Below are 21,865 nucleotides of genomic sequence, written 5' to 3'. Positions count from 1 at the left end.
TTAAGCGCCATCTAAAGGCAAGTACAAAAATATACTCTTCAGTCTGTGGGCGAGCATAATCACCAGCAGTGCCCACTCAGTTGCCTTTCACTCATTCAAAACAGTTTCAGCGCCAAGGAGCCTCGTCAGAGGTTGTAAGCGCTATATAAACACAAGTACAGCACAATACTCTTCAGTCTGTGGGCCATCATAATTAAGTGACCACTCAGTTGCTTTTAACTCGGTCAAAACTTTGTAGGAGCTACTGTTTCAGCGCCAAGAAGCCCCGTCATGGGTAGTCAGCGCTATATACATGCAGTTACCAAGAAGCCCTTTCTAGCTTGTCTGTGTCTTTCGAGACCTACGCCTGAGATTAATATAAACATACCTTCTAATGCATACGTTCTGACCCTGTATTGTAACTACTCCCCCTGGAAGCAATGCGCTGAGACCCCCTCCGGACACGTCTGCTCCTTTCCTGTATTTTTGTGTTGTTCTGTTACTGCAGTACTCGGGTTTTCCAGTTTATCCTGCCCTGTTGAACTGTTGTTCCCTCATTATGGGAAGCGCTCTGATACCCGCTTGGGTCACGTTCGCGCTATATACAACTTTATAAATAAATAAATAAATCCCTTATAACACCTTTGTTTTTCATTTGCAGACCCTGTCGCCTGCTACAATCTCATTTTTGTGCCTCCTATGTTTGTAAAGTGCTCCGAATCAGGGGATTGTAAGCGAGCTACTCACCCGTGAGGGTCTCGAGGCGCTGTGGGGGAGGGGGTGTGCAGTTCTGTTCAGCCTAAGAGCCAGGTCTTGAGGATCTTCCTGAAGGTGTTCAGGTTGGGGGCGAGTCGGATATTTGCTGGGAGCTGGTTCCAGGTCTTGGCTGCAATGTGGGAGAAGGGTCTTCCGCCTGGTCTGGCTCTGTGGATGCGAGGGGTTTCAGCCAGTGCGAGGTTGGCAGACCGGAGGTTTCTTTTGGGTATGTGGAAGTTTATTCTGTTGTTGAGGTATTTGGGTCCATTGTTGTGTGGGCATTTGTAGGCGTGGGTGAGGATCTTGAAGGTGATTCCTTTCTCCGCGGTCAGCCAGTGGAGTCTCCGCAGGTGTTGGCTGATGTGTTCGTTACAGGGCATGTCGAGGACGAGTTTGGCTGCGGTGCTCTGTATGGTCTGGTGTTTGCGGAGAAGGGACTTGTTTATGCCGGTGTAGAGTGAGTTTCCATAGTCCAGTCTGCTGGTGATAAGCGAGTGGGTGACTGTCTTCCTAGACTCCGGGGGGATCTCTCAAGACCTAATTGGTTCCCCCTTGATTATACCAATGTCCTCTTGCTTGGTCTTACTTCTTAATCATTACAGCATCTTCAGTTGATGAAAACTTGTGAACCCTGCCTGTTTCTAGCACTTCGGTGCAAAGCAGACCTCTCTGGACACGTACACCCCACACTGGCTCCAGTGGAAAAGCATGTCACCTCAAGAGCGGATAGACAGAGCTTCATGGTAACCCCTGAGGATTTATTCCTCCGAAAATAAAGAAAGTCAGTCCCACAAGGAGGCACATCTTATGCCTTCCAAGTAGAGTCCGAATAGGAGAAACCAATCTGAATGGGTGGGATTTACTCACAATAAGCAGGAAAATGTGCTCTTGTAATTAAAGAAGACAACTCGATTTTCTCCTCCTGCACCAGGACGCCCACAGGTAATTATGCAGTTTCCTCCTGCGTATCTCTTGACCGTATCTCCCTCCTCCCCCTACCCCTCTCCGCTCTACTCCACTTTCCTGCTACTGACCTTTGCCCTTACCTTTCCTGGCCCTTAGTCCCCACCCTGTTTATCTGTGAATTTTCCCTCGTTAATTGAGATCTAGCTATTTTGTCTGATGCCTGATGGAGCTACCGGGTTTAGCTATAGGGGAGACAGGCCGGGGATTCCCTCCTTGGTCGTCACCTACCCAGTCGGTCTTTAGGCAGACTTCCTTTTAGTCTCTCCTTGTTGTCTCTTCCATTACCCTCCCTTTCTCACCTCCCCTGCCCCCTCCACTACTTTTCTCTCTCCTTTCTCTCACCTCCTAATTGTATTGCCTTTTTTTTGATGCAATTATGTAATTGTTGATCTTTTTCTGTAACTTTGTTGTTTCTCATGTCAAGCGCTCTGATACCTTCGGGTCTAGCTAGCGCTATATAAGACTCTTTAAATAAATAAATAAAATAAATAAAATATTATAATGGTAATAGTACTTCAACTAATACTACTAGTGATAATACAACTACTACTAACAATAATAATAATACTTCAAATACTACTCCTACTTCTGATAATGAGTCCAATACCACTAATAATAGTATTAATAATTATAATTCAAATACTACTTCTTTTAATAATAATATTAATAATAATTTGAATACTGCTACTACCATTACAAGTACTCCTCCTACTAATAATTCAAATACAAAGTCAACCGCCAGGAAGGCCCCAGGCCTATTGATATGTATAGGAAAAATCGTCACTTTGGGCACCTATTTTAACCAATGTTTTCTGCGCTGCAGTTAAAGGAGAAACTCCCCATTCCTGGAAGGAGTCCACGACCGTTCCTATATTTAACAAGCATTTGCAATGCAATAGGTCTCGCATTAGGAAAGTTTGAGCTATTGGTATTGTAAATGACAATTTTTTTATTTATGTGTTGGTTTTGAAAATAGCAAAATTAATAGCTTCGTCATTTACATTGCTAATAGTTTTAACTTTCGCAAATGTGACACCTATAGCATTTGTAATGTAATATGTGTATTATTACATAAAGCGCTGAACGCACACAGGTGCCCGCGATTCATCAGGGATTTACAGAGAAGGGCGCAGGGCTGATTTATTCTACAGTTCCCAGGCGCGGCCATGTGCAACATAAGTTCATGTTCCAAATAAAGGGTCCGACATTCAGAATCTCTTGAACTGTCCCTGTGAGGGCCATTGACCAGCAGGACCAAACGAGTAATGACTGTGCCAGCCTTGATAATGGAGCCCTCTTTTTGTAACAGCGAGCTTGCATGCTGATGTAAACAAAATGCTTTACTTACTCTACACCAACTAATTGGAACTTCTTTTATCGACCTTGATCGGGTGAAAAGCAATGATGGCACAGCCAGGACTTCAACTGGTGACCTTCTATGTGCATGCAGATTTCTGCAGCAGGTGCACTGGCTCACATATCTGTCTTAGTAGCAATTGAGGCACAACCGTTAAAATAAACTGTAAACAACTCAGGGACACCGACTCCCATTTAATCAGTACTTCAGGAACTGGCTCGGATTCTTATGAGAGCAGAGGCTTGATGGTTAACACGCGGAAACCTAGGTGCTGCCCTTGTTAGTCAGGTGCACAAGCTAATTTTTAAAATACATTGTTGGTTCCGTTTTGTGAAAATCGAGCTTTTGGGCTGAAATTTACTCGGAAAGTCAGCTGAAAATCAAAAGTTCAGATATGGATCTGAGTCGAGGCAGCAGCCATCGCCATGCATCTGCTACACGAGAAACCAAATTGATAAACATGTCGCTGAGTACAAGCGCGTGCTGCATATATGGTAAGCGCTCACGTGCAAAACAAGAAGCCAACAAATGTTTCGCAGGCTGAGCCAGCGCTTCCGACACCGCAGGCTACAAACACGTTACCGGGGGTTGAAATCTGTACCGCCACAGAATCAATAACAAACTGTACCAAAGTGTCCAGTGGCGTGGCATAGCAATCAGGGACACCAGTTAGAGAAATAAAATACATGGTTCATCTGCCCTGTTGGCCTTACCTTCCGCAAAGCAGGTTGAGTTCGGCAATGCATGGAGTCCTGCTCCCTGAGGGCCTGCATTCAACTTTACCTCAGAGGCAGCTTTCGGACGGGATCACGTGATGCTATAGTGTTGATTACATTAAATAAACAAGCACTAAGGGGTGTATAAAATCCCATGGGAGGCAAGCGCCGCCGCGCTGCCCGCAGCGACCCGGAAGCTCTTGGCCGGCCGGCCAATCCGCTCGCGGCCGACCGGAAGTCCCGCCTCCCGAGGTCCGCGAGCTGCCGGCGCATGGAGTGCCCTGCCGTCCGGTGCAGCCCGGGTCCCCAGGAGGAGGCCGGGGAGAAGGAGGAGTGTGGCGCCTGTTGCGGGGCTCCTCTGACCTGAGGGAGCCCCGATTTAGATGAGGAGACGCCACGCCGTGAGGAGCCCCGCCGGAAGAGCGCAGTTGGTGAGTGGGGCCCAGGGCTGATGTAAAGTGCGTGCGTGCCTGTGTGTATGCCTGGGTGGGGTGGGGGGGAGTGTGTGCGCGCGTGTGTGCATGTGTGCGCGAGGGAACGTGTGTGCGCATGCGTGACTGTGTGTGATTGAGAGAGAATGCGAGGTAGGGGATAGTGTGCCTGTATGGGTGCCGTATGCCTGCGTGTGCATGCGCGCGCCTGTGTGTGTGTGTGTGCGTGCGTGCATGCATGCAGAGGGGTGGGGGCTGCCTGTGTCTGTGTGTGAGAAAGGGCTTTGCGCATGCGCAGCTACCAGACGCTCGCTCCCGAGGTGAAATCTGACCTCGTCAAAGCGCGCGTCTGGTAGCTGTCCACATTCCTAAATACGGGCCACAAAAGGTCTGAAGCAGACACTCTCAATGCTCACGCATTGAGAGTAGGTCTGCTCGACCTAAAAAGGGAAACAAAAGCCTTCCTTCATATTATCGGTCATCACCCTTTTGGACTCGTCGTCAAAGGTATTAGGCCTTGTCCTTTTAGAGAGCCCGGAGAGCTGGGCCCTTGAAAGTACCTTTTACTCTGATTTACAATATGGCTTCAGGGCGGGGGTCGGGAAAGTTGAGCAGCGTCTAAATCTCTTTTTAATCTCAGGGAAATATGTCCAGGCTAGGGGAGGGGGCCTTCACTTGCCCTTTATGGACCTCTCCAGTGCCTTCAACATGGTTGATCGGGCCAAGTTATGGTCCAACATGTGTAGTGCTGGGATTAACCAAACACAAAAGATGAGGGGTAGGAGGAAAGGAGGTTTGATCGGGCTGGTAAAAAACACCTTTGCTTCTGTGTTTTATTCCCAGAGGGCGCTGCACTGTTTATTTGACATACATTTTTGTTGGTTTTATTACAGGTTTCCCTCGGAGAGCAAGTTACTCTTCCATATTTTCTTTGAGAATTCACTCAGGTGTGTGTCTACACTCAACCCTAGGAGTGAGGAGGCAGGGGTAGCACCTATGGGATCTTTTTCTTGTTAGTCCTGATGAATACCAGGGTATTTACGGTAGCCGGCTGAAACATGTCAACGTTTTGCAGAGTGGAGGGGTAGGGGGTTCATTATAGCCTACCATACAATCGTCCACTGATCCGTTAATGACCTTTTACTCTGGTCAGGGAATCCAACATTAAAGTTACATTTGGAATTCCCGTGGGCAGTTTTAAATTGCTTTTCTGCACCATTTCCACTTGTGATCCCACACTGTTTCTCTATGTGCTGTATTGTCTTCCCCTCCTCTATTGCTCCACCACCAGCGTTGGTCTGCACGGAGGTGTGTTAGCAGCCCTATGATGAAGCATGCCACAGATTTCTTTGGGTGAGGGCAGTTTTAAAACCCTGATGTGTTTTCTCACCCCTAGATCACAGCGATTTCAAGTGGAAACCCCCCCTTCAACATGTGTGTGTTAGTACAGGGATTAACCTGGCCCTAGTTGACTTTCTAGGACGCTTGCACAGTGACACTGAGGTTCAAGTTCTTATAATCAAAATGGAGACTGTACTACATCTTTTTTATTCAACCGAGGGCGTGAGACAAGGTTGTATTTTGGCACCTTTTTTATTTCTTTTTTACATAACCCACCTGAAGACCACTTAGATTGCAAAAAGGAAAGATCTTACTAGAGTTGGCGACCGTCCGGTACCCGTTTTATTATACGCTGATGTTGCATTTTTCATTGCCGCACTGCCAATGGTCTCCAATTGCTCCTCAACATTTCTAACTCTTTCTCGAGCGATCTTAACCTAAAAATCTATATATATAAAAACAAAAGTATGTCTGTTTGTCCTTTATGCATTACTACACCATTCATACGATCACCATGAAACTTGGGGAAGTTGTTGAGTACACTCCCGGGAAGGTTTCCGGCAAAAAAAAAAAATGTGTTAAACGTTGTTGAGTACACTTCCGCAAAGGTTTCTGGCAAAAAAAAAAAATGAAAAATGTGTTAAATATCGGCCCCCCGGCCTCCCAGGGCCCTCATAATCTTTCCAATACTGAACGTTTACAGTTTCCGGTGTGACTCGCTTTTGCAATGACCATCAACAAAGCACAAGGACAAGAGCTGCAAGTGTGTGGACTAGATTTGGGGAATCCGTGCTTCAGACATGGACAACTGTATGTGCCAACTCACGAGTCAGAAAACCTTCTGATTTATTCGTGTACGCATCAGACGGAAAAAAAAAATACTGTGTATCCACAAGCACTCGAATTAATAAACAGAATTAAAACAACACTTTAAAATGTTTTCCATATTAAAATGAATAAGTTTCAATAAAAATTACACAATGTAAATTAAATGTTATCATAACAAGTATGTCCAGCCTTATTGTCCATCTGGAGGCCGGACTTTTATTCTTAGAGGACCTTGTCCAGCTAGCACCTCTTCACGCATGGCTCAAAATCCATTTCTTTTCCCCAATGAAATTGACAATTCATCTAAGTCCACAGTGAAAATCCTTTATTGCCAATTTAAAAACCAAATCAGATCTGATCAAAATCAGCATCTGAGGACTGTACAGTGCTATCTAAATCTAAAGCAGGAAGCAGGAATGGATCGCTACCTAACATGGGTCAGAAATAACAAACACAGATTTTATTTATCTCGTATGGGAGCCTACCCCCATGAGGGCACACAGATTCTCTCTTTGACCCCTGTTCCTGTGATAACATCTCTAAACAATCAATGGGACATTAAAAAAAATTTTTTGTAGATTTTATGACCACCCTAGACAACAATGCTTATTGCCATTTATACGCATCCTTGCCTTCAGTTCTTACAAAGATTGTGTGCACTATCTACAACTTTCAGCCAACGGGCAGGGTTGCCTTGTTGTAATAAGCTTAGTATCTAGAGCGTTTAGACTCAGAAATGGATTGAGGGACAGATGTCTTTCCAATTCATCATGATATTTAGTGTTGCCATGCTTTGTATTTATATCAGTAATATTATTTTATGGGTTTTATATTGTATAGTTTTATCATCATTCTTGTTCTGTATTATCAATACATTTTACTTGTGATGTAATATCTTTTATGGCTTTTATCCGAATAAAGACTTTTTGAATGACTGACTGTATTCAAATACATCTACTACGGTTGTTACTACTACTAGTACTACTCCTACTAATAATAATAATTCAAATACTACTACTACTACCACTATTACTAGTAATAATAATAATATAACGATAATTCAAAACTCCTCCACCTACTACTACTGCTACTACTACTAATAATGTTAGTAATTGATAATATTTCAAATACTAGTACACACATTATTCCTAATACTACTACTACTAATAATTCAAATACTACTACTAACAATAATATCTCTTAAAATACTACTACTAATAATTGTTCAACCACTACTACTAACAATAATATCTCTTCAAATACTACTACTAAAAATAGTTCAAATACTACTACTTACAATAATATCTCTTCAAATACTACTACTAATAATAGTTCAAATACTACTATTTACAATAATATCTCTTCAAATACTACTACTAATAATAGTTCAAATACTACTACTAACAATAATATCTCTTCAAATACTACTACTAATAATAATTCAAATACTACTAACAATAATATCTCTTCAAATACTACTACTTACAATAATTTAAATACTACTACTACCAATAGTATCTCTTCAAAAACTACTACTAACAATAATTCAAATAATACTACTAACAATAGTATCTCTTCAAATACTAGTACTAACAATAGTATCTCTTCAAATACTACTACTAACAATAATTCAAATACTACTACTAACAATAGTATCTCTTCAAATACTACTACTAACAATAATTCAAATACTACTACTAACAATAGTATCTCTTCAAATACTACTACCAACAATAATTCAAATACTACTACTAACAATAACATCTCTTCAAATACTACTACCAACAATAATTCAAATACTACTACTAACAACAACATCTCTTCAAATACTACTACCAACAATAATTCAAATACTACTACTAACAATAACATCTCTTCAAATACTACTACCAACAATAATTCAAATACTACTACTAACAATAACATCTCTTCAAATACTACTACCAACAATAATTCAAATACTACTACTAACAATAACATCTCTTCAAATACTACTACCAACAATAATTCAAATACTACTACTAACAATAACATCTCTTCAAATACTACTACCAACAATAATTCAAATACTACTACTAACAATAATTCAAATACTACTACTACCAATAGTACCTCTTCAAATACTATTACTAACAATAATTCAAATAATACTACTAACAATAGTATCTCTTCAAATTCTACTACTAACAACAGTATCTCTTCAAATACTACTACTAACAATAATTCAAATACTACTACTAACAATAGTATCTCTTCAAATACTACTACTTACAATAGTATCTCTTCAAATACTACTACTAACAATAATTCAAAAGCTACAACTAACAATAATATCTCTTCAAATACTACTACTAACAATAACATCTCTTCAAATACTACTACCAACAATAATTCAAATACTACTAATAAAAATAACATCTCATCAAATGCTACTGTCAACAATAATTCAAATACTACTACTAGCAATAACATCTCTTCAAATACTACTACCAATAATAATTCAAATACTACTAACAGTAACATCTCTTCAAATACTACTACCAACAATAATTCAAATACTACTACTAACAATAACATCTCTTCAAATACTACTACCAGCAATAATTCAAATACTACTACTGACAATAACATCTCTTCGAATACTTCTACCAACAATAATTCAAATACTACTACTAATAATATCTCTTCAAATACTACTACTACTACTGCTAATAATAATAACAATTAATAACAATAATATTTATAATAATACCTCAAGTACTGTTACTATGAATAATAGTAAATAAGAATAGTACGTGCCTGATCCCTAAAACCATTAAAATTAGTGTACGACTCTTGTAGTTGGGACCATAGGGATCCAACCCTACTTTGATGCCACACATCAACTGGCGCAATCACGAGGAACTTAGAACCTCTGCGGGTGGAGGCATCATCCGGCACAGGCCAGGCTTCAAGTGAACATGTTGCACAGGGCAGCTTTGCCAAACTGTGCATCATCCCCGCATGAGGCATCCACAAAGCAATGTTTATCGAAGGCGTGCAAAGCTGTCCAACTGGCCACCTTACAGATTCCACAGACGGGGACCTGGCTTTCGAATGTTATCACTTGTGATTTAAAAACCATCCAGCGCGAAACGAATCCTGACAGCACGCAATGACCAGAGCAGACAGGACAGGACGGGCAAGAGGTGGGAAATGATGCTGAAGAACATGTAAGATTTGTATGTATGTATGTGGTACTTGTAAACATGAACCTATACGAAAGGCAGCGGACCGCCGTACTGGGTCAAAGACATCGATACAGTCAAAGAGTGATGGGCAGGGCAGCTGGACCCAAAGTGGGCAGTTGTTGCATCACAATGCCATGTTCTTAAATGAGAGGGTCGCCAGCTCTTTCCTAAATTGGAGCTGGGTTGAGACGTCCTGATGGAAACAGGGTTTTCATTCCAGATCCTGGGTGCACAGATGACGTAGGCCTCTTGCCTCGCTTTTCTTGTTTTTTTGCACTTCCTAGCCTCCAGTCTGATCGTGTCCTGACTGCTGGTGTGCTGCCACTAGACATATTTAGGACATTCAGAATCACCAGGAAAACCCAACATGGCTCGACCTTTCACTAGGCCTGGAAGCAGCATGCAGATAATGACTGACCTCAGTTGTGTTCTGCTTATGACACTTACTAACCCCAGAAATATTGCAGTCCGAGTGGGCAGGGGAGGGGGTGTGGCCCAAAGAGCAATAACTTCTCCTGCACCCATTGCTAAGGGCGTCCGTCACCCATTGAGCGTATCTCATCAACGACAAACTCCAATGAAACCACATGAAATGAACTAAACCTGACCTTGCCCTCAACTCCATACGTGTGTGAGGACATATGTCGTCTATAGGTGGGTCCTCACAGCCTTTCTATACCCGCCACTGTACAATACGAGCTCTATGACACAGCGTATCAGAGAGCAAGGTGTGTCATAGAGCTCCTCATAGTGAAGTATTGCGTCCAGCTCCTCCACGTGGTCACCCAGTGAGTGTTGAAGGTAAGAAAATTAAGTATAACATATCTAGTGGGTGTAATATTTTTACCGAAATATCAGAAAACAAAATATCGAGAAGGTACTACCCCTTATGGTTAACAGGAAGTGGAGGATGGACCTTATTCTAGTGGGAACCTATTTTTCCTGAGCTGATAACATATTTTCTACTTAGAAGTGGGAAAGGGATGGAAAAACCCATTCCACAAAGGGTTGGAAGGACTATGGAGTTTGGGGTTATGCCCAGAAATCCATGAAAGTTGTAGTTTTCCAGATGCACCTCTGGATTTCTTGGAATGGCACTCCAAGTAAAGATAGCCAATGACAACAATGGACACCTCATTAGAATGCAGGAGATGATTGGACTCCTAGTGGTGGTTCGAGGAGGCGTGGCTTCCTTGGAATTCCATTGTCTAAACGCTTGGGTGCGTCAGGAGCCCAGGAAGAGGGTGGGTGTGTTTGCACACCTCTTGTGTTAGGGAGAGAGGGGTGGACAGGCAGCGAGGAGCCTAGAGTCCAGGAAAGGACAGTGAGGCGCTTGAGACAAAGAGAGCGAAGAGCGTATGGCACATGAACAGACGGTGTAGGGAGCTTGGAGGGCATGGAGAGGCAGCGTGTGGAGCTGGGGATACAGGGGCAGATAGCATGAGGAGCTTTGAGGACATGGAATGATAGTGTGAGGAGCCTGGGCAGGGACATCTTAAGGATTTTGGGGGCCCTGGGCCAAACATATTTTGGGGGCCCCTGTTCAGAACAGCTTTGAATTTATGATGCAGTGTCAGCTCTTTCATGCCCTCTGTGGCCAGGTCACTGACAATGCACAGGCACACTTGTCCAAATTCAAAATGTGTTTACATCTAATATTCAGGGATAGTGACTTGTGTTTTTAATAGTGTAACACAGCTGCAGCTCACTAATATTACTGTAAATAATCTCTATGACACCCTCCCATTTCTCATATGTGAAATCCGATCTAAAAGAAACTTTTTATGGATGCTGCATGAAACATAAACATAAAATGTGGCTGCAAAATGTCTGTAATCAACTCCTACACGTTACCCGTATTACAAATTAATTACACGAAAATGGTATTTAAAACAATCTGTGTTTAAAAAGCATTCAAGGTCATCAGGGCACCAGTTTGTGGAGAACAGAGTTTGCTCTATCATGCCCCCCCCCCCGAAAGCCTGGGGCTCTAGGCTAGAGCCCACTTTGCCCATGCCTTAAAACGTCTCTGAGCCTGGGACACAGGGGAGACAGTGAGGAGCTTAAGACACAGGTGCAGGCAGCAAGGAGCTTAGGACACAGGTACAGACTAGGAGTAGCTTGGGCCATAGGGACAGGCAGAGAGAATCTTGGGGGCACAGGGACCGGCAGGGAATTCAGCTCCAGCCTCAGATGATCTGGTCCCCACAGATGTCCGCCCCCAAAGACTGAACCGGTGCACCCACCAGATTCCAGGTGTGGGGACTATCACTGAGTGTACCCTCAGATTAGAGTGTGAACTCATGTGAATGTGTCCTTAAAGTCATAAAGTTCACTTGAAGTTAAAAACTGTACCTCCCTGTGGGTCCAGGAGCAGTGTGGCTATTCCCTTCATATCGTCCCGGACACCAGTCCCAGGTCTGGGCATTCAAATGACAATCTAATGCATTCTGGGAGTTGTAGTCTTGACTTGTTTCCATTGAGCTAATCAGGCCAACACAGCTAGTAGGAGTCACTTGCATATTAACAGGCCAGGACTAGAAACAGTGTCTGCCATGACTTGGGGTGAAGCCGCCACCCTGTCCAGGAGTCACTCAGTGACCACCAATGAGAGCATCTCTTCCCGCCGCGCACCCCCTGCTTCATGCTGTTTACTCTGCTCTCTGGGATTGTTCGAATTCAGCTCTGATTTGTCAGTTCTGTATGTTTACAGTGTCTTGATAGTGCTATGAAGCTGCTTTAAGGCACCATGCTAGCGCTATATAAAACACCTAAAACAATATTGTACTTTATAAATAGATCAGTGGTACGTTAAGCACCGACTGGGCATCGAAGAGCTGAGGCGGTAGAGCCCCACCACCTGGGAGGCTGTTGTGAGCACAGTGGTGTAGGAAGGGGGGTGCAGTGGGCGCGGGCGGCCCCAGGTGTCATCACTGAGGGGGGGTGACAAAATGTCACGGAGGGAGGGGTGACAAAATGGCAAAAATATGTGTAACTATCTTTTTTTCCTTATTTTAATAATTTCAATGTGGGCGGGGGTGACAAGAAATTCTCTGCACCGGGTACCACCTGACCTTGCTGCGCCTCTGCGTGCGCACGCCCAGCCTGGGCCTTGCAGGCCTCCTCAGTCTTCCCGCCTTTGAAGGCCTCGGTTTCCTCCTTCCTGTGACATCACCAGCCTCCATTAGCCCTCCCAGACTTCTCACATTATCCACGGAGGATCCCCTCTCGCGGCCGCGGCGGCGGTGACTCAGAGTGGAGGGGAAGACGGAAGGCGAGGAAGGGATGTGACAAGAGGCGCCTGTCTCTGCCGCCAGGGGCCTTCCATCACCGGGAGGGGGGCGGACGTGACGCACCTGTCAACTCCAGGTGCCACGTTCTAGGAAGGGCTTCATTTGTAAAAGATTAAGTGCTGGGGCCTAAAGTTCTGCTCAGAAGCCCATGGCTCCTGCTCCTGAATGTCGGGGCCAGAGAGGACCTCGCAAAGGAGAAATGGGAGGGTCTGACAGAGATTATTTGCACTAATATTAGTGAGCAGATGCTGTGTTACAATATTGTAAACAAACCTCACTATCCCTGAATATTAGATGTAAACACATTTAGAATTTGGCCAAGGAGGGCATGAAAGAGTTGAAACTGGATCATAAAATCAAAGCTGTTCCGAACAGCGGCTCCCAATATACATGTGGGCCAGGGCCCCCAAAATCCTTAAAACGTCACTGGCCAGGGTTGTTTAATGCCAAGCCTTCGCAGCCTAATTCGAACCCATTTCGCTTCATCCACCAAAGTGTTTCAAAGCCTCATCAGGGTAGTAAGCACTATGTAAATACAATATAATAAAGTGCCAGATGATCCCTGCCCCTTCATCTCACTATTACAGGTACTTTCTCATTCCTCCTTTCTCCGTCAAAGGTTTGCCATCTCCCCCCTCCCCCCGCCACCTGCAATCATGGATTCAAATTGAGCACTAGTTCAAGGGTAACAGCACCTGCCGTGATATTCCCAACATGGAAGTACGAATATTCACCCTCTCCATGAGAGCTCCACCGTCTAAGGCGTGCTTTGTAAAAGGACTTCATGAATTCAGGTGTTCCTCTCACAGACACCCCCTCTCATATTTGCCGCCCTCCCTGCCTCAATAGGATTTTTAGTTCTGGTCAGTATAGAGTAGCATAACATTAACCCCTCGCAGTCCTGCGGTGCGGGGGACACCTAAGCTCCAGGGGTCTCCTGTGCATGGGGGGCAGACCCCTTGCCTAAGAGCTCCTGACCGGCTCCAGAGCATCAGGTGCTCCCTCTAAGTACTTTACAGGGGACCCCCTCAAGTTTCGTTACATCACTGTCTATATATTTATGCATACAGAACACAAACCCAGCTACAAAGCACATAGGGTTAGACCCAACACACAAGGTCTAAATAAGGGATGTATGTCGTTACAACGCATACTTTTGCAACGCATACCTTTACAACGCATTTTTTACAACGGAACATATTTACAACGCATTCCATTACAACGCATGCCATTACAACGCATCTCTAAAAACTACCTTTACACCGCATTCCACTACAATGCATACTACCTTTACAACGCATATCATTACAACGCATACCATTACATTGCATGTATGGTAAGTATTGGATAGTGTAGGGGTAAAATTTACTATTCTAACTCCAGGGGGGTGCAACAGTAGGGTAAATGCTGGATAGCGTAGGGGTAAAAATTACTCTTCTAACTCCAGGGGGTGCAACAGTAGGGTAAGTGTTGGATAGTGTAGGGGTCAAAATTACTATTCTAACTCCAGGGGGTGCAACAGTAGGGTAAGTGTTGGATAGTGTAAGGGTACTATGTGTATGCGTTGTAACGGTATGCGTTGTAATGACTGCGTTGTAATGACATGCGTTGTAGTGGTATGTGTTGTAGTGACATGTGTTGTAATGGTTGCGTTGTAATGGCATGCGTTGTAATGGATGTTGCGTTGTAAAAGTTTCATTCTAAAGGTAGTGCGTTGTAAAAGTTGCGTTGTTCCCCCTAAATAAGTGATGTACAATGTCAAATGACAAACAGCTCCAAAAGGAAACATTTGACAAAAGTCCAATTGCTTGTGTGCGTCCTTCCTTCTGCATGTGCGGTGGCCTTCACTGTGCATATTACCCAGCCTTTTCTGTTTTTGTTTATGTCTGAAAAATGAAACTGTGAAACAAATAGTCCAGTGTCTACTTTGAGAATTCTATCTGCCCACAGCGACAACATGGCACAAAGAATGCAGTGTTTACTCTGTGCGAATGCCACAAGTAGAGCAAGGTTAACATTCTGTCAGCCTGCTTGCCTGCCCTACATGCAAATCACAGGGATGGTGGCCTTCAAGGGACAGCAGACTACAATCCTTGTGATTGCATTCCAAAATCGAAACGCTTTTCTACAGCAACAGGAGTTCTATAAAGGAACTGGATCTCCTGGACAGCTGCCTCCCTCGCCTGAAGCTGCCACCCCGATCCCCAAGAAAACAGTGTCCAAAGGGGGCCACTTCCCATTTGTGAATCAGTTAGCACCCGGACTTTAGAGTCTATCAACTGATGAATGGTTTAGACATGAATTACGGTTACAAACTGTTTATACGCAGGTAACCAAATCATATTTTGGAAGGAATTCCTCTACCACTGGCTTCCCGTCAATAAGAGGATCACTTTCCGGCTCCTAACCCACGCACACAAAGCACTCTACGAAATCGGACCAGAATGCCTCAACACACGACTGTCCTTCTACACCCCCTCCCGCCAGCTACGATCTTCCAACCAAGCCCTTGCCACTGTACCTCGCATCAACAAAACCACCATGGGAGGTAGATCCTTCTCCTACCTGGCAGCTAAAACCTGGAACTCACTTCCCACTTACCTTCGCCTTACCCAGAACCACCTAGCATTCAGAAAGCAACTTAAAACGTGGATATTTGACAAGTAATTCCCCACCCCTCCTCAAGCGCCTTGAGACCCTCTGGGTATGTAGTGCGCTATATAAATTCTCTGACTTGACTTGACTTGACTCCCAAACTGCAAACTGTGAAACCATTTTCTACTTCAGAAAAACTTTGTGACTTAAGTGTACTAGAAGGGGCATAGTTGTGGTCCTTCACATTTTTTTGTATACCCAGCACTCCTATGAAGTAGTGCTACTAGGACACGGTAACTTAACGTTATTGCCTACAGTCTTCGGGTAGCTAAAATTGTGTGTACGCAGTAAATGTGGAGGCCAGCTCACCCTAGAGACACCGTAGCTTCTAGTACCCTCCGCTGGATATTTCTGGGGGTTATGTGTTGGTATTAATGTTAACAAGATTTATAAAAGCGCACGAATACCCGGAGGTGTCTTGGCCCTGAGAACACAGTAAGCCCACTCGACGTCTAGTTCTGGAACAGCCAGGTCTTTAACCTTCTTCTGAAGATGGAAAGGAAGCTTGCACTTCTGAGCTCACTTAGAAGAGTATTCCAGAGTTTGGAGGTGCCATAGTGGAAGCTGCGGCCCCCCCAGTGTGATGTTCGAATTCTGGGCACTGTCAAGATTCTGGCCCCGGAGGAACGAAGATGTCTTGTGGGCTCGTACCAGACAAAAAGGTTCTGAAGAAAGGAAGGGTCTATGTGATTCAGTGCTTTGTAGGCCAGACACAGAGCCTTACATTTAATACGCTGTGGACAGGAGGCTAGTGAAGATTGTGAATTTCTTTTGATACCGATTTATGCCTGGGGATGTTGAGCAACAGCCGTGCTGCTGTGTTTTGGACCATCTGAAGCTTTTTTAGACACTGCTTCTGAACATTCAGGTATAGCCTGTTGCAGTAATCCAGTTCGGACTGTATGAGAGATGGTACCACGTTTTTTCTAGATTCCACGGGGATGTACGGAAGGATCTTCCTTATTTTCGTTATGAGAAAGTGGGAAGCGGAGACAATAGCATTGGTCTGCTGAGAGAGTGTTAATTTATTGTCAATCCATACACCCAAGTTCTCAGCTTTAGCTACTGGTTTAGGTAGTACTCCCATGTCTGCTGGCCACCACAGATTGCCCCAAATTGGCTGCATATTTCCAAAAATCAAGACCTCTTTTTTCAGAGTTAAGTTTGAGGCAGTGTGTACTCATCCATCTGTTTATTGTACACATGCAGTTCTGAAACTGTTGGAAGGGAAGAGCTTGATCTTTATATGCAGCCACCACTATCTGGGTATCGTCGGCGCAAGACGTCAGACTAAACCCAAAGTCCTAGATTAGAGGAGCCAGTTCAGAAACATAAACATTAAAAAGGGAGGTGCTTAAATCGGAACCCTGTGGCACTCTGCATGGCAAGGTGTAAGATGCTGAGTGATATCCCTCAACAGATACTGTTAATCTCCTATTCTTAAGAAAGGAGGACAGTAGAGCGAGTGCTGTGCCGCCGACCCCAAGACTCTCCAGCCGCTGTTGCAAGAGGCGTGATCAACAGTGTCAAAAGCTGCTGACAGATCGAGGAGCACAATGACGGCTGTGCCTCCTCCATCCATCACCGCTCTGATCTCCTCAGTGGCTTTAATGAGTGCTGTTTCCCTGCTGTGCTCTTGGCGAAACTCGAACTGGGAGTGATCAAGCAAGTTGTTTTCGCAGATTTATTGGGATAGTTGGATATTCATGATTTTGGGCTAGATGAAGGTAGGGTATTACCAGTCGGTAATGGCCGAAATCGGCCTTTACCGACCGGTAATGGATTTTTTCTATGTAGGGGGCACATTTACTGATTCGGTAAATAACGAAACGGTATTTACCGATTCGGTATTTACCGAATCATCATTTACTGATTCGGTATTTACCGAATTGGTAAATGAAATGTAGGAAGCACTTAAACAGTGCTTCTGGGCGGAAAGGATTCGTTATTTACCACCAACTATTAGTTGGTGGTAAATAAGGAGTTCCTATGTAAATGCAAATATGTGCATTTACACCTGTGCCATGTGACAAACACACATGCCCTTAGGGCATGTATGTATGCACATGTGCACACCAGCACTATTCAGGGGTGCAACAGGGTGTCAAAGTGACACCCTGCCACCCTTGACTATTTTCCTATTTACCGATTCGGTAATTGACATTCATTCCTATGGGCCTCTAATGAATGGCAATAACCGAATCGGTTAATACCGATTCAGTAATTACCGAATCTTACGATTCAGTAATTTTTACTGAATAATTACCTACATAGGATTTACCGATTCTAAAATACCGAATCGGTAAAATTCGGTATTTTAGAATAGGTAAAACCTATTTACCTACATCTAGCCCTTTATCTTTTATTTTGGCCGGTAATGGCAATCTGGCTATAGGTCGACAGTTATTCGGGTTAGTCACATCCAGGGTGTTTTTTTTTTGCAGCGGAAGGATGGACGTCTTTTTCCACCTGGAGGGAAAGTTACCAGAGTTAAACATAGAGTTAAAAATATCTGCGAGCCCAGGGCCCACCACGTCTGCTATTTCTTTCAGAAGTGCTGGCGGGCATGGGTCCGAGGGGATCCTGACTTTGCTTTCTTTATATATTTTTCCACTGCTTCAGAAGATGTGGGGGAGAACCTGAGCAGGGTGCTTTTATCGGGGTCAGGGCCGCTCGATTGGTGCTCTGATGTGTCCTCAAAGACCTTAAAAATATCCAGGACTTTTGATTTAAAAGCCAAAGCAATGTCGTTGCAGAACTTTTGGTTGCCCTTTTTCCCTGTCTTATTTACTACAGAGAATAATTCTTTGGGGAAGTTTTTTGCTGTCTCGATCTGTTTGGTAAAGTAGTCCCTCTTTTCTGACAATAAGTTTTTATATTGTGTTAGGGCGGTTCTATACACTTTCCTCTCAGGTGAGTGATAGTTTATTCGACAACGTCGTCCCAAACGGCGACAATTTTGCTTTTCTTTCCGTAGTGTCAGAGAACCAGGGGGCAGAAGGACAATTCCTGTTCCCTGAAATAATTTTTCTGGGTACCGAGGCCATGACTGCTTCAATAAGCCAGTTGTGTATTTGGTGACAGCTAGGTCAATGTGGGCGTTAAATTGTGGTCGTGAACACTCCACATGTAAATGTAAATGTAAATGTATTTATATAGCGCAAATCACTGACCGAGGTCGGTATCTAAGCGCTTGCTTAGGGAACCCGTCCTGGTATTACCCTGTGAGATAACCCCAGCAGGGTATCCACAAGGTGAAAGCCAGGCATCCCGCCGCGAGGGGCCGTTGTTGAGATTGCCCAGAGTCTCAGAGTGTGAACCCGTGAGTCGAGAAGGCACCGGAGCGAGAATTATAGAGTCCGTGGAATTTTTTAGCCCAAGACCCGCCGAGGCGGGGAATTGAACCCTGGTCCAGGGCCGATCTCAGCTTCCGGGTCTGCCGCCTCTAACCCCTGAGCCACACTTCTCCACTGCAGGTACCCCATCTGCTATGTACCTGGTTCCTGACGGGCAAGCATTTCAACTGCACGTCTCTGTGACATGAGTCTCCCAACACCCACGCCGCGTTTATACTTGAAATCAAGGGGCACTTGAGAGGCGGTACCTGCAGTGTGGGCGCAGGTATTTCCATAATGCGTTCTTTGTGTAAGAGCTTGGGTCCTCAAAAGCCACTCGAATGTGAATTTATCTGCCATATTCTGCATATATTAAACTTAGCCTGGCCGCTTCAATGGACTCCAGGATCACCAGTGAGATTGCACAGCGAGCTGACATCAGCTGACAAGATCTGCATGCAGCACACAGGCCACAGTATGAAACTTGACAGGGCCGTCTCTGATTCTCATGCTTCCAAGGTTGAAGACACAAAGCTTGCTCAGCTCTATGGAATCCAGCCATCTAGAGAGCCAATTCTCAAATCTGTTGATGATGTGCACTCTTTTCTTGTGCAATGAACTATCCGACTTTTTTCAATCAAAGGTCAACGTAATCTTTAATGAATTTACCTCCAATCTGAGTGACAAATCCTCTAAGCCCAGAAGTGATAGTCCGAATCTTGTATCCAATATTTTTTCAGCATCCCCCCCCCCCCCCACCAGTGATAAAGTTGCTGATCTCATTGAGGCCACAAAATCAGGCCCCCTACAGATCAAAGTCCCCCTAGTGTGGATAAGGCATCTCTCGGACAGTAGCAGTTCATCTTTCGGATTGACTAAATACGATTTTGGTCTCAGGGCATTTTCCTGCAGTTTGGGAGAAGGCAGCAGTTCTCCCCCTGGGGAAGCCCGAGGGGGAGACACAGGGTCTCTCATGGAACTCCAGGGGCAGTTACAGCCGGTAGGCTGGAGGGGTGCGGGGGAAAGGGAAGCCACGCTCCCATTAGGCTGGTTGGCCACCCCGTACGCGCATGCGCTCAAGGGCGCAAGGCTGCATAACTGCTGCGGCCCCCTTTTATGGAGTTGTATTTTTGAGGGCGTGGGGGGGCCCGGTGGAGGTATCCATCTGGTAAGCTGGACCCCCTGCGTATGGTCACTCCGGTTGGAGGTTGGGACCTAGCTTGATCTGGACCCGGGGCCGTCAGTCATTGACCTTGCCGTGGGCTCTTACAGGGATACCCAGAAAGAGAATATCTTCATTGCTTAGCTTACGATTGGAATGTATATGTATTAAGAAACATGTTAAGGTTAGCCATCTTGACAGCTAGTAACTATCACTGTATTGGACTTTCTGCGTATTGTGTGCATGATGTAAATAATAATGCATTTGAATGTTTGCTTATCTTATGTAATAAAATATGTCCGGGGTCTACGACCCCTAATCCAAACAGTGCGGTGTTTGAATTGTTTGCCTTGGGGGGAAAAGGGGGGGGGGAGCCCCATTGGAGCCGGGAGGGTTCCTACCCCAAGGGTACTTGGTGAGGCGGAGGGGGACTCTAGGCAAGCACCAGACCATACTTCCCTTGACTCCCAAGATGAGTAAAACTACCAACCGATCTCACGCCTTCCTTTGCCTGCCAAGGTTCTTAAGGCCAGGAATGCCGAACTCAAGGCTTTCCTTGTTGAACACCATCGTCTGGACTGTTCTCAGTTCGGATTGAGACCCAGTCACTGTACCGAGTCAGCCCTTGCAGCTGCTATGGAAGGAATTAGATCCTGTGAATGTCACCAGTAAATTATTAAATTGCCTCAAATTGTAAAGCGCTCTGATATCCTTCGGGATCAAGTTTGCGCGATATAAAACTTTATAAATAAAATAAAATAAAATAGTGGACAAGGGTGGTAAAGCAGCTCTGATTCTTCTGGACTTATCGGCCGCATTCAGTACTGTCGACCTCTCACTGGTAATTGGCCAGATGGATCCCATCAACATCAGGGATTCTGTCCTCTCCCTTTAAGTTAATTTCTATCAGGTAGAGAGTAAATGGTAACTTTGAGCGATTATGTGCCCGAGCCTTTTTCCCTTCCATGTGGGGTCCCCCGCAGATCATCACTGAGCCTCACTTTTTTTCAATATTTATGTCACCCCTTTGGCGAATCTGATTCTGTGTTTTGGTTTTTCTTTGATCTTCTATGCCGACGACATGCAGATTGCAGTCTCAATCTCGTGTTACATCAAAGAGGTGGCTAAACAGTTCAACAATTGTATTGCAGAAATTGTCACTTGGACGAAGGATAATTGCCTCAAATTAAACTCAGATAAGATCGAGGTACTCTTATTTTGGAAGAACAGATCCTCCTGGACTGTTTATTGGGGACACCAAAATCCTGGCCTGCTCCCCTCTCCAGTAAAGAAGTCTTAAAACCTAGGTGTCCTCTTAGACAGAAAACTATCTTTTTGGGATCAAATAATTCAGGTCACCTCGTCCTGTTTCTTCCTGCTAAGAATCTTGAGGAAGATTTTTCCTTTCAATCCTCCAGAGCTTCGAAACGAAAGTCATTATTGCCTTGGTCATCTCTAGGACTGAGTATTGCCATGCTCTGTATGTCGGGATTCAAAAACGTCTCTCGAACAAGCTCCAAACTCTCCAGAATGCCGCTGCCCGGTTGCTTATGAAAATCCCTAAATTTAGTTTGGCCACTCAAACCATCACTGACCTTCACTGGCTTCCAGTTCGGGAGCGGGTGAATTTTAAGGCTCTGTGCATGGCACCCAAGGCTATTCACATCGCTGGCCCGGATTTCTCTAAAAAAAACATCACAATGGTATACCCGTAAGAGCACGCTTCGATCCACACCAGTCGAAATAATGGTGATCCCCAGATTCAGAAAAGACTGCGGGGGTGGCAGACATTTCTCATATGCTACTTGCAAACTGT

The sequence above is a fragment of the Lissotriton vulgaris genome, chromosome 12, assembly GCF_964263255.1.
Source record: "Lissotriton vulgaris chromosome 12, aLisVul1.2, whole genome shotgun sequence".
NCBI classification, from domain to species: domain Eukaryota; kingdom Metazoa; phylum Chordata; class Amphibia; order Caudata; family Salamandridae; genus Lissotriton; species Lissotriton vulgaris.
The sequence above is the reverse complement of the archived record's forward strand: the minus strand, read 5'-3'. Positions refer to the sequence as shown.